We start from the raw sequence: 15,540 nt of genomic DNA, 5'->3' as shown, positions 1-15,540 counted from the left end.
AATCTTAAATTTCGGATATGCAAGAAATCTTTTGCTAATTTATTTACAAAATATTTATTTTTAATTGAGCTCGATTTACATGCCATATATTTAATCTTTTTGAATGATATATACTTAATATATCAAAAAGGTGTTTTCATACAGAACAAATATTCGTAGCTTTATTTTAATAGTTGATACTTTCACATACATATATGTGCATGTAATACAGGTCACATCAGCTCTTGACACAATAGTAATAACTTAGGCTGATATATATATTTTATAGCTTACATGTCTAACTTGTGGTTTCTGTGAAAATTTTAACATTGAATTGGAAGTCATTGACATAAAACACACATGTGCATGTTTCAAATAATATAGTATATGATTATTGAAAACAAAAACAAAAAAGCTTTTTAAAATTCATGAATAGTAAATCACTTAGCAACTGCTTTGTAAATCATTCAACTGTATTACTATGACATTTTTCATAAAATAAAAACCATTCAAATGCAATGACCTACATTTAATACCATAGGCGGATGCAGGGATTTCTTCATTTGAAATATAATACTCGTACATGTGTGTGTAAATGAACGGTAAACAAAATTATTCATCAAATACATATTATTACAAAACATCTTTAAGGAGAAAACTGTTTTTAACTAAGCTTTATTAATTATTTTTTTTCTTCCAATTAAAATGTAGACTATATCTGATAAATTTAAAAGTTTATATTCCAAGTGCAGTAGCTAATGACCTTGAACTGCAGTGCTCTTCAATTTTGTGTAAACATCACGTATTTAGGTCATTACTTATACTTTATTTACTGCTCTCTGCTCTTTGTGGTCTCTCTGTGCGTTTGTATGTTAGTGCTGTTTGTAAAAATCAATAAATCATTTAAACAGCATTACAACAACAATTTCAATTAGAACTGTATGTTTAAATCAGATGAGAATGAACAACAAGGAAATTGAACAATATTTCTGCAAAAATATTCAAATAAATGTATATAAAAAGAATCGCGAGCGAAAAATCGAAAATTTAAATTTTCCAATATATTTTCGTTTTCACAAAACACATTAGAAAAACCAGTAAAGAAAGTTCTAAAGTCGGGCGGGGCCGATTTTATGATACCCTACATCACTTTGCTAATTTAGTTGAGCTCCACATAACAATTAAAAGTTTTTATGGGAGAATTCAATCATACACCCTATGATTATAATTATAATTTAAAATTCAAAGGACAAAATATGCGAAGCATTTATATCTTTTAAATTCGGACTTGTATTGTCCATTTGGTACACAATTAATTTGAAATCGGATAAAGATATATATGGAAGCTATATCCAAATCTGAACAGATCTTGATAAAATTTGGCAAATATATTTCTGAGCTGTATTTGATATATTTCCCTGAATATCGTTGTTACGGAGTGCATATTACGGCTGTGGGTAACAAATACAACAAATCGGATGAACAATATATATGGGAGCTATAGCTATATCTGAACCGATCTTCACCAAATTTTGCATACTACATTCTAGACTCAATTCGGTCGCATGTGCCTAATCCCATCCCTTTTGGACAAATATTAGACGTTTGGTGCACAATAAAAGGCAAATCGGAAGAAGATATATATGGGAGCTCTATCCAAATCTGAACCGATCTCGATAAAATTTAGCAAAGGTATTTCTGTGCTGCTTTTGATATATTTCTCTGAATATCGTTGTTACGGAGTGCATATTACGGCTGTGGGTAACAAATACAACAAATCGGATGAACAATATATATGGGAGCTATAGCTATATCTGAACCGACCAAATTTGACATACTAGCTTCAAAACTCAATTCGGTCTCATGTGCCAAATTTCATCCCAGTTGGGCAAATATTAGACGATTGGTGCACAATAAAAGGCAAATCGGAAGAAGATATATATGGGAGCTATATCTAAATTTTTACCGATTATCTCCAATTTCAATAGGGTTCGTCCTTGGGCCAAACAAATGTTGTTTGGAAAATTTCATCTCAATCGGATAATAATGTTCGCAAGAATACATGGACAGACGGACGGACAGATGGACTGGCCTGCATAAATCAACTCAGAAAGTGATTCTATGTAGATCATCAAAAGGAACTCTGGGTCTATCTCGTTTCCTGAAATCCTTTTGACTTGAATGAAGACTTCCACCAAAAAAACATCCTTTAAGAAACATCTACCACATAAGAAGAACAAATGTTGAAACTAATTGCTCCTCTTTTCAAAAAATTATCACAGATCTAGAACCAATATTTTCCACAATCATAAAATCTATAAAAATCATCGGTATTTGTGTAAGTAGTTGTTCCTACAAAGTCAATAATGATTCCGGTAAATAATGTCGATAAAATCATCAAAAATACCGAATATCGGGGGGTACCGTTATATGGGGGCTATACGATGACGTGGACCTGCACAGATAATTTTCTGTCTTATGCTGTAGTATCCATTGCGAACTTCAAATACCAAATTTGAAACAATTCCGGTGAATAATGTCGCTAAAATCATCAAAATACCGAATATCGAGAGGTACCGTTATATGGGGGCTATATGATAACTTGGACCTACATGGCCCATTTACGAACTTAACCTGCCTACTGGCAAAATATACATGGGTGCAAAAGTTTAGCCTTCTATCTCAATTTGTTCGAAAGATAGCGTGATTACAACAGACAGACGGACAGACAGACAGGCGTACATGGCTAAATCGTCTTAGAATTTTACGCTGATCAAGAATATATATATTTTGTTGGGTCTGACATGAATATTTCGAGGAGTTACAAACGGAATGACAAAATTAATATACCCTCCATAGTATGGTGGAGGGTATATTAATTTAATTTTTGAATGACAAAATTAATATACCCTCCATAGTATGGTGGAGGGTATCAAAATGTCGGAAATAGCATAAAATTTGGCACGAATTATGGCCAAACGGCCAATGAAACCGTCACAGGCTGCCCGAATGTTGGTCTGCGGTATTTGAGATGATCGACACTTTGGTATTTTTTAGTGCCAACCTTGCTTTCCAAAATACTCCAGACACAATAGTCCAACGGATTGATATTCTCAGATTTTGGTGGCCATGGATATGAAGCGAGGAACCTCATTTTGTAACATGTTGGCGCGTGCTTAGTGTGATGGTGTGCTGTTGGTATGTCCAAGGTCTGCGGCCAAAATGTTAGCGTGCCCAAAGCTTTAATACCTCCAGAATATTTTCGCAGTAATATTCGTCATTTATTCTAATGCCACGGTCGATTAATACGAGCGGAGACAACTATCTTTGGCAAGTAAACACGATCATTTTGTTTGTTTACAAACTGCTGGACAACAATTTTTTTTCTCATCGGAGAAAACCAAATTCGGCAGTTCACCACTTTCGGTCAAAGGGAGCAACTATTTAGTTCTTTTGAGTCTATTTTCTTATCGTTGAGGTGTAAGTTCTTGCACTTTTTGGAATTTCAATGGCTTTAATTTGTCAATATTTGCCGAATAAAATATTGCGATATGTTCATCTCGCGAGCCATTTTTCGGCCACTGCGACGCGGGACGATCAAGTCCAAAATACAGGCCATTTGGACTTATAGTAGCAATTTGGTGCACAATTAAACCGAAATCGGTTGAAGATATATGGGAGCTATAACTAAATTTGGTCTGATTATCACCAACTTCAATGGGGTTCGTCTTTGAGCCAAGCAAATATTGTTTGCAAAATTTCATCTCAATCGGATAATAAATGCGACCTGCATTTTGTTCACAAGAATACATGGACCGACGGACAGACGGGTTGACAAGCATAAATCGTCTCAGAAAATAAAAATCATTAAAAGTAACTATGGGTCTATCTAGTTCCTCTCCATGTTACAAACAAATGCACAAAGACAAAATACCTCTACCACTATGTGGTCTAGGGTATAACAAGTATAGTAATTTGTGTAGGTGAAAATAACGAAGGATTTTCGCCGTCACAGTTTCTACGGTAAGGAGTATGGTTATGGCGTTGTGGCTTGTCACATTTAATCAACTACATTATACTCCAAAGGTTTGTTTGCTGCTTTATATTGCTATGGTTATGGCACATCTAATGCAATAAGCTTTACGTATATATTTGACAATGTTGTGAACTAATGAATTTTTGATTTGAGGCCTTGAGTTTTAGTTACGACCGTTTGATAGAAGGTATTTAAACATTGAAATCGGGGCTCACAACTTTTTACACTTTGTCTTCTTCACAAGACGGTCAAGTTCTGAAAGTATCTATAATGCCTGGCCCGAATTTCAATATGGCTTTTAAACCCTTTTTAAAGACTATCATAACCAAACTAGTAGTTGCTTATTTCATGATCAACCATTGCCCTCATTCGACGATTTTATGTATCGACACTTGAAAAACCTGAACTGCCCTTAACATAATTACCAACAACACCTTTTACGCCACTAGCATTTAAGGTCGCCTAAAATAATTTGCCTTTTCGTCCATCGAAATGCATTCAAACCATGATGTGGTACATTGCCACATTTTTTAGGTCAACCAACCTCAAACAATCTCACCCAACACTTGGGTCCCAGTGCCATTGCAATAATGTGCATGCACTTTGTTGCCGATGTGAATTTTCCGCAATTAGTAGACAAACTTTGCACTCGGTAAGGGTGTTGTTGCGGATGTGTGTGTGTGTGTTATTTTCGTTTTTGTTTTTTCGAAAACATGAACTTTGACCATTGTAAACAGAGTTGGCAAGAACACCACAAGTGTTGACACCTGGTCCACTTGTGTAAATGTTGTTCTGCTCAATAACAACACCCAACAAAAGACAAACGACATTGTGTGGCATCCTGCAAGCGAAGGCTATATGAAGTCAAAGATATTTGGTTTCATTTGGACTTGAGTTAATAAGTGGGCGAAGGAAAAGTTGAAAACTTGTAGTTGTTGGTGGAAAATATTTAGAATTAGTACTTAGTTTAAGGAACATTTATGAGAAATGTTTCGATTCAGAGAGAGAGAGAGATAGAGAGAGAGAGAGAGTCACTATAACTTTGTGAGATGCAATTCGAAATATTTAAATTGTAATCGTTACGTTCCACTTGAAACATTGACAAAAGACAAAAGTAATTGACTGACTGATATAACGATCCATCACCGCCCAGACGAAACGGCTGGTGCTAGAATCTTCAAATTTTGGGTGAGGGCCACATTTGGTCCGAAGATGTCAGACAAGGTTTTTGAAAATTTGTACTAGAATGGTACGAAAAGTACTAAATGGTAGGAAATATGGTACCCCTTGTGTTCAATTTGTAATGAGAGTCAATAATGAAGTGTAGGATGGATGTACCAAAGGATTTTTGGAAATTCTACGAAAAGTACTAAAATGTACTATGTTTGGTATCATACAAAAAATACTAAATGGTACTAAATTTGATACAAATCGAATTTAGAGAAACGGATTGAGATGGAATCCTGAAATCTGAAATTAACATTATTGACAGAGTATAGGATTGGGATATGGAGGTAGTTTCAGAAATTTGTGCTTATTTGCATGAAAAGTACTAAATGGTACTAAATTTGTTTCAATTTACATTTAGGAATAACCGATAGAGTTGGAATCCTGAAATTCGTACTTATGTGTACTAAATGGTACTAAATTTTGTGCAATATAAATTTTGGGAGATCCAGAAGAGCTAAAATCCTGAAATTTGGAAATAAGATTTCTATTGGATTGTATAATGTAGGTAGTTATGGAAATTTGTACTTATGTGGACTAAATGGTACTAAATTTAATACAATTTGGATTTAGGTGAACCAATAGATATCCTTACATTTGGAATTAAGATTGCTCTTGGAGTGTAGGATTGGGGTATGTAGGAAGTTTTGGGGATGGTTTTTTTTTTTTGTACTCAATGTTACTTATTTTGGTACAAATTGGAATTTCTGTGAATTAGATCGCTAGATAGATTGCAAATGTCCTGAAACGAATTTGGCCCAAAGAGACCTAAGGTCTAAAGCCGTTATTTCGATGAGGCACGTTTTGCCGTATCAAATGATATATACCCTCTCTAGCCATATGGCTGGCATGAAAATACCGAATAACAAAAAGGTCAGCTGAAAATGTACACCTTCGGTTGGCCACCAGAACTCAAGCGCCGACATTTTTTGCTTTCATTCAATAAAATTTAAAAAAATATGTAAAAATGATGGCGTTTGACTCTGTTGCAGTTTTTTTTATCTCACCCTGTATGTGGGTGATTTTTTACACCTATTTACAACAATACAATAGAAATTTGAAAACGGTTCAGGTTTTAGATAGTTTCCAAATAACGGATATTTTCGGTTATTCATCGAAGGTCTATTTTTTGGTACCGTCTGAATATCGGGAGGTGCCGTTATATGGACACTGTACAATATCGTGGAAAATGTTTTTCAACTCCGTACAAAAGAATTGGGAAAATTGTTCAGTTTTTAGTATAGTTTCCATATTATCGGACATTCTGATTGTCGATTATTCAACGAAGGTCTATTTTTTGGTATCTATGGTCATATGAAGGTACCTCTCGATTTTGGGTATTTTGAACGATTCGAACACAATTTTCCAACGAACGCAATTGTAATTTGATATTTCGGACCGAAATCTGCAGACGATGATAGTCAAGAATTGCACACGAAAATAATCAGCAAAATTCGTGGGCTGAGATACAAAGAATGATATAACAATATTCCGCACAGAAGCACAAATCGAATATTAGAATTACAAATTCAATAACCATTGAAGAGAACGAACGGCTAACATTCATATAATTTTAATTAGAAGTTATATCAAACTTTTCTAATGAATTCATTAAAATAGTTTTGTTCTCAAGCAATTCTGCAAGTTTTCTCTATTAGCGTTTCCAATAAATATATATATACCTGTATGTATGTATGTCTATGTATTGTTGCTACCACTTTTTGCCAACTATAAAATATTCTTTTGCATCTGTTAGCCATGAATAACTTGAATGTTTCCATTCAAGGCATGGATGAATGCATAACCAGACCACAGAACTATAATAGCGAAACTTTTGTACGCTCGGGCAATAAATAACAAAGTGTTAGGCATTTCAAGTTTCCAAGTATTTACCTTGGCCTGAAATTGAACATACATTTGAAATGAGCAATAAAAGAAATATTGCAACCGCTTTTATGTTAAACAATTTTGCAATTTAAATGTGAATTAATTCAATGTGAAATGAAAGGAAGTTAAATAATTTATAATATTGAGTTTATTATTTGTTTAAATATTGAGAAGAAAATTATGGTTATAAGATGAAAAACTTGAACATTAGTTCTAAACGAAAATGTGGATAATTTATGAAAACTATATGCTATGAGCTTATTATTTTTATACCCGACAACACTGTGTTGGGTGTATCATAAGTTTGATTGGGCCAAAAATTATGTAAAACCTTGCAATAATGTTTTCTGACATAGGAAACTATATATGGATCTTCCTATCTCGCCGAGCTGAGTCGATCTAGCTAGTATGTCCGTCCGTCCACCTGTCCGTCTGTCCAGGGTGAGTAGGGTGGGGGCCATAATAGAACCTAATTGTTTTTGGAAATGATCGTACAATATTTAGGGGTTGAAATGGAAATGTTTAAAAAATTTTGATGTTGCAGTTGCTCTATAGGCCACAATTATGAAACAATCGAAGCGGAAATTTGCATGGAGTTAAAGGCTGAGTAGAAGCTAATCAATTTGGATGGTAATCGGAAAATATTTAGGGGGTAAAATAAACCCTCACTCTTACGTCAAAAGTACGAAAATTTCGACTAAACCGCGAATATTTTTAATCCCGGCCAAATCACAAAAAAGGTCACTTCTGACCATTACAGTAATGCTAATAGCCAAGATATCGGATATGTAGCAATATAGTACAATTCTTAGTTATTCTGCTTATAAGTCAAGAACCGCTGGACATATTTTCACGATTCTCAATAATTCGGAATGGTCTCTTGCCAGAAAAGGTTAATATCTAAAAAAATTGCGCAAAAATACGACAATAAACTACTAAGAAAAGAAAAACATTTGGCAGAGGTATTTCCGAGCTCTATAAGATACTTGGTACCATATGTCATTGTTGTCGAATGTATATTACGAACGTGAGGCACTTATAACCCAAATCGGATGAAAGATATTTATGTAAGCTATAGCTATATTTGAACCGATTTTCACCAAACTTAAAATACTAAAATATTAAGCTCGTCTCGAAAGAGAAACAAACACATTAATATACTTGATTCTAGACTGAATTCGGACGAATATGTAAAAATGCAGGTCATTTGGACTGATATTGGGTATTTGGTGCATATATATATGGAAGCTATATCTGAAGCGATTTTCACCAAAGTGGAAGTTCTAGTTTCTAGGATAAATTCAGTCGTTATTGTCAAAAGTCAGTCCATTTAGGCTGATATTAGACATTTGGTGCACAATAAACCTGATATCGGAGGATGATATATAGGGGAGCTATATCCTAATCTGACCCGAGCTCGATAAAATTTGACAGAGGTTCTTTTTTGGAGCAGTATCTGATGTCCGGTACCAAAATATCATTCTTCTGAAGTGCATATTACACATGTGAGAGTCTTAAAACACCAAATCGGATGAAACATATATATGGAAGCTATAGCTATATCTGAACCGATTTTCTCCAAATTTGATGCACTTGCTTTTGGACTGAACTCGGTGGAATGTATAAGGTCATTAGGACTTATATTTGCCATTTGGTGAACAATTACCCGAAATCGGTTGATGATATATGGGAGCTATATCTAAATCTGATGCGATTATCACCAATTTCAATAGGGTTCGTCCTGGGCCAAACAAATATTGATTGGAAAATTTTAGGTCAATCAAAATACCAACATTAATTATAGGCGAAATACACTTTAGACGAACTTCTGGCTTTTTATGCTGATTACGTTGACGAATATAGCCAAATATCGTAGACAAGCAAATCATACAGATGAGTCTAAATTTGGAGAAACAGAGGGGCCTCTTGCTTTTGGAGATGATCGCAAAATATTTAGGGGCTTAAATGAACCAAAAACGGAAAATAATTTCCTGATCACACAATTGAAGCCTATCGACACGCCTGAGAAGATGGCTAAGCACAGGGAAGAATTCTGGCATTTGGATGTCATTGGATTATATTTAGCCGCAAAATGGACCATAAAAACTAACAGCACGACGGAGTGCATAAATATTGGGAAAATATCCCTTGTCAAAATGCTAAGGGCAGTGCTCCGTGACATAATTTCAAAAGCGAAATCTTCCAAAATGGATTTGGACATAAGGGGGTTTTTAACATATTGTAGTGTTGTAGGGTATCGTATGTTCGGCCCCGCACGTCTATAGCCTTTGCTTACTTCTTTTAATTTGACTTACAATTTTGAATTGCTAATTTTCTGAAGTTTTTCTACACCCTGCAATACTATGTGTTGAGGGTATTACATGCAGGTCGAAATTATCGTGCGATGCTCAGGAAATTTTGCATGGGGTTAGATTTAGGGTCAAAATTAAAGCCTATTGTGTTTGAAGATGTTCATTTGGGGGCGCAAACGGACAAAAAATTAAAATCTTCTGACTTTGCAGTCGCTCTACAGGTCACAATTAAAAACCAATCGACACGAAATTTGCATGCGAAAAGAGTTAAGTACAGGGAAGAGTTTTAGCATTTTGGATGACAATTGGATTATATTTAGCTGTAAAATGGACCACAACTTTCGTGTGTAATTATTTTGAATAGCTAACAACACGCGGATTGCGGTAAAAAAGCTAATAGTAGGGCTCTATGACATCATATCAATAACAAAATCTTCCAAAATGGATTTGGACATAAGGTGCCTTTCAGCATCTTGTAGTGTTGTAGGGTATCGCACGGTCAGCACCGCACGGCCACAGCCTTTGCTTACTTGTTTAAAATGGTTTAAATATGGTTTCCACTACTAAAACGATGGATCTAACGCTTTTTATACCTTCAGCCATATCATTAGATACGGTCAAAAAGTCGAAACAACTAGTCGAAATAACGGTTTTACACCCTAGGTCTCTTTGGAACAAATCCGTTTCAGAGCATTTGGAGTCGATCTAGCGATGTCCGTCCGCCCGTCTGTATGTCTATCTGCTGGTGCGCACGATAACTCTCGAAGGGAGTATCCGATTTGGTCCAAACATGGTACATCGTAACATTTTTAAAAAACTTAGATCGAGTTCGGAGATTGGCAATATCTATCTACTTCTTCTGGTACCTGCCGCACAAATGGTCGATATTTTCAAAAAATATATTTTCTGCACAGAAAGAGAAAGGATAATCCGATTTTGCTCCAACTTTGCAAATCCTAATATTTTTGTCAGTGCTATGTCAGATGCAAGAATGGACAATATCGGTCCACTCCATCAAGTACCTCTCTCACAAAGGTCAAAATTTTGAATATTTCACAACTCTTATAAAATGTGATATAAGAGTCCGATTGTCTCCACATTTCACACATCACAATATTTATGTTAACCCATGTTCTGGTGTTATGATTGAATATATCGATTCACTTCCTCTGGTACCATCCCCACAAGAGGGCGAAATATTCAAAAAATACATTTTCTGCACAGAAAGAGAAAGGAAAATCCGATTTTGATCCAACTTTGCAAATCTTAATATTTGGATCAGTGCTAGGTAAGTGCGAAAATTTTCCATTTTTTCTGTGCTCTCCATCAAGTACCTCCCCCACAATGGATCAAAATTTTGAATAATTATAACTCTTATAAAATATGATGTAAGATTCCGATTGTCTTCAAATTTCACACAACTTAATAGTTTTATTAGCCCAAGATCTGGTATTAAGTCGGAATATATTGGTCCACTCCTTCTTGTACCTCCCCCACAAAAGGTCGAAATGTTGATTAAGCTCTTAAAACCCGAAATTAACATCCGATTAAACTTAGACTTGGCACATCTGAATATTTCTATCCACACAGGATCTGTTATAATAAATAAAGACTGTAGAGATCGGACCATTCCTGCTTGTACCTCCCCCACAAAGGTTCAAAGTTTTGAATATCTAAAACGTTTATAAAATCTGAAATAAGCATAAGGTTCTCTTTATATTTAACACATCCCATTATTTCCACTAACAAAAGATCCGTTGTGAAGATGAGCTCAGAATTTTGAATATTCATGGAGCTCATAAAAAGCGAAATTGACATCCGATTCTATGCAAGACTTGGTACTTTCAAAATTTTCCATTAACACAACACAGTCCAAACCTAGCACGTCGCAATATTTATATCATATTTATTTAAGTCCGATACGAAATAGCCAATGTTGGCCCATTCCTTCGGGACCTACTGCATAAGAAGCATAACAGAAGTCAAAATATTTTTAAATAATCGAACATTGGCTGAGGGTATACATGTGTCGGCAAAGCCGACCGATACGTTTTTACTTGATACTTGTTATTTTACAACTGTTTGACTCTTAACATTTAATTTTCCCAGCAGGATCTCGATTTGAAATGCTCCGTACAGCTTTCCAGAGGTTATATGTGTTTCCTTCCCCGAAAAAGCCAAATCTGAAAATAATGTCAATATCAAACCATTGTCTCACTACTCTAGCTGAAAATTATAATGATTCGTACCATTACTTTTTGATGAGGGCCAAAAGTGCCGTTCCAACTATTCTAATGCCTTTCCATTGAAACCCCTGAAACCAAATAAAAATTCGCAACTGTTGTGCATAACAATACCAATGCTTTGACTTTTACCGAAACTGAGCTGCAAAATTTGTTTCAATCCCATGTTGACTTATGTCGGTCAATTTAAAACAGTAATTATGCGGATTTCTAGAGTATTTGTCAGCATTAAGATAGCATATCGTTGCTCTAATAATTACCACTTTTTGCTTTCCAACGAGACAGAGAGAGCGAAAGAGACAGAGAATAATTTGAAAGGGCAGCAAAAAGGCAACATTAGCGCAAATAATGTCAGAAGTCATGAAGGGGTATTAAGTGCCAGACTCAAATACCGGATATTTAAATGTGTGAACAATTTCCGTTTCCACCGCAATCTAAACACGCACACACACAGAGAGACAAGTGTCACTGCATTTTGAATATTCGCAAATGCCGTAGTATTCACCTCAATCAGGCTACGCGCACGCAAATCACTGACATGCAATCATGCACATCAACGAAATAAATCAACCATAACACATAAGTGAACTTTAAGCAGAATATATTTTTATGGCACACATTTTGAAATTTAATAAATGACAGACTTGAAGGGAGAATTTTTGATTTGAGTATATTTTAGGAAATAAATCTACACTAAAAATGGCTTGAAAGAGATTTTCTTCGAATATCTCAATCATTCTATCAATAGCCATAGATCTAGTGGGAAAATAGAAATTATGAGCTCACTTCCTCTGGTACCTCTCCGCAAAGTGTCAAATATGTAATATTTAAAAATTCAATAATTCAAGGGTAAATAACTGATCACAAAAAAAAAAAAATGTAACAAGTAAAAAAGCTGTTCGGCCAGGCCGAACTTTGGGACCAATTTGGCAATTCTCAAAAACAATAATATCCGTTAAAAATTCTGGTAAAATCTTAAAAAAATTTAGCTGTTATATTAGGGTCTATACAAAGACATGGACCTGCATAGGTAACTTTTGTCATAAGCCATTACAACATTCAAATGCGAAACTTAAAAAATAAAATTAAAAAGCAGTAAGTTCGGCCGGCCCGAACATTGAATACCCTCCACCATTTTGAACGAATTTGGAAATTTTCACAAAATAGAATCCTTAAAAATTTCTGTCTCAATCTTAAAAATTCCGAATATAACAGTTTTATTGGGGTCTATACGACGTGGACCTACATGGGCTTTGTTTGTCATAAGCCACTGCCATATTCAAATTCGGAAACTTGAAATAAACGGTGAATAATGTAGCTAAATAAATATCGTATATAGGAAGGTACCGTTATATCGGAGCTATGCGAAGACCTGCATTAGCATGGACAATTTTCTGTCACAGGCTTTAGCATCCATTACGAACTTAAAATACGACATCTCAATAATTTCGGTAGGTATTGTACCTAATCTCGTCAAAATACCGAATATAGGGAAGTACTGATATATGAGGCCTTTACGTAGACCTGGACCTGCATAGACAATTTTCTGTCACAGAGTGTAAAACCCATTACGAATTCTAAATACGTAATTTGAAACAATTTCGGAGAAAAATGACGATAAAATGATCAAAATACCGAATATTGGGAGGGACCCTTACATGGGGGCTATTCGTGGACCTGCATAGAAAATTTTCCGTCATAGGCTGTAGTATTCATTTCGAACTTCAAATACCAAATTGGAAACAATTCCGGTTAATTATGTCATCAAAATACTGAATATATTGAGGTACCGTTACATAGTGGCTATGCGAAGACGTGGACCTGCACAGTAAATTTTCTGTCGTAGGCTGTAGTATCCATTACGAATTTCAAATACCAAATTTGAAACACTTCCGGTGAATAATGTCGCTAAAATCATCAAAGTACGGAATTTCGGGAGGTACCGTTATATAGGGGCTATATGAAGACGTGGATCTGCACAGACAATTTTCTGTCTTAGGCTGTAATATCCCTTTGGAACTTCAAATATGAAATATGAAACCATTTCGGTGAATAATGTCGCTAAAATCATCAAAATACTTAATATCGGGAGGTACCGTTATATAGGGGCTATGCGAATACGTGGACATACAAGGCCCATCTGTCTTAGGCTGTCGTATCCATTTCGAACTTCAAATACGAAATTTGAAACGATTCCGGTGAATAATGTTGCTAAAATCATCAAAGTACCGAATATCGGGAGGTTCCGTTATATGGGGGCTATACGAAGACGTGAACCTACTTGGCCAATTTTCTGTCTTGGCTGTAGTATCCATTACGAACTTCAAATACCAAATGTGAAACAATTGCGGTAAATAAAATCATTAAAATACCGAAAATAGGGAGGTGTATGGGGCTATACCAAAACGTGGACCTGCATGGGCAGTGTTCAATACCAAAAGTCCTGCAGACATAGTACACATTTGAGTAAATTTGTATTCACTTGTTTCATTTCGTTCGGAAGATAGAGTGATTTCCATAGACGGATAGACGGACGGACATTTCTAAATCGACATAGAATTTTATGCTGATTAAGAATATATGTAATTGTGTGGGGTCTAAAATGTATATTTCAACGGAATGACAAACTTAATATACCCTCCATATTATGTTTGTCATCCATCTTGAATGTTAAAAATCTGCGAGCACTCAGTTCATAATGAAATTGTTCTCACCATGAGCATAATTATTATACCCTACAACACTATGTGTTGGGGGTATTATAAGTTTGATTGGGCCAAAAATTATGTAACACCTCGAAATATTGATTTCCCACATAGGAAAGTATATATGGATCTTCCTATCTCGCCGAGTTGAGTCGATCTAGCTATGTATGTCCGTCCGTCCGTCTGTCCATGTTAATTTGTAATCACTCTACAGGTCGCAATTATGGCCCGATCTTCACGAAATTTAGAATGGAGGTGGGGCTAGGGTCAGAATAGAACCCTGTTTATTTTGGAGAAAAAAAAAACTGAAAAACTGTCGGATTTTGCAGTACCTATACAGGTCGCAATCATAGACCAATCAACGTGGAACTTCGCATGTAGCTAGAGTTTAGGGCGGGGAAGAAGCCTACCATGGTCATCGGATAATATTTAGCGGGTAAAATAGACCATATCTTTTGTGTTGAAAAAATTCAAAATTTTTCATTAAACCGCGAATATTTTAAATCGCGGCGAAATCACAAAGCCAAGGTTACTCCTGATCTTTATATTGATCTTAACATCCAACAAATCGGATATATAGCAAAATATGTGCGATATATATGTCTATCAAAGAAGATATGCTTGAAAAATCTATTATATGTCGAGAACGGCTGAACTGATTTCGACAGTTCTCATTAATTCAGAATGGCCTCTTGGCAGGAAAGAAAAAACGTCTAAAAAATAGCATAAAAATATCTCTCTAAAGATGAAAATATTGATTTTGTAACATTTTCTCATATTTTTTTTCAATTTTGTCATATGTTTAGCATATTTTCATTTTGAATTAAACATTTGGTAATATTTCTACAGCTAACAAAACTAAGTAGTTAGGATATCAGGGTATCATATACAGATCGCATTTATGGCCCGATCCTAACGAAATTTTGCATGGGGATCAGATGAGGGTCAGAATAGAAGCCTACTCTTTTTGGAGATGATCGCCATATGTTTAGGGGTTGAAATGGACCAAAAAAAACTGCAAAATTGTCAGCAGGTCGTAATTATTCCCGATCCTAACGCACATTTGAATGGGGGTTACGGACATTGCGAAAAGCCAAGCAGTTTCCAAAAATTATCAATGTGCGAAATAGTTTGCCAACTTTTGTAGACAA

The sequence above is a fragment of the Musca domestica genome, unplaced genomic scaffold (genome assembly GCF_030504385.1).
Source record: "Musca domestica strain aabys unplaced genomic scaffold, Musca_domestica.polishedcontigs.V.1.1 56, whole genome shotgun sequence".
NCBI lineage: Eukaryota > Metazoa > Arthropoda > Insecta > Diptera > Muscidae > Musca > Musca domestica.
The sequence above is the reverse complement of the archived record's forward strand: the minus strand, read 5'-3'. Positions refer to the sequence as shown.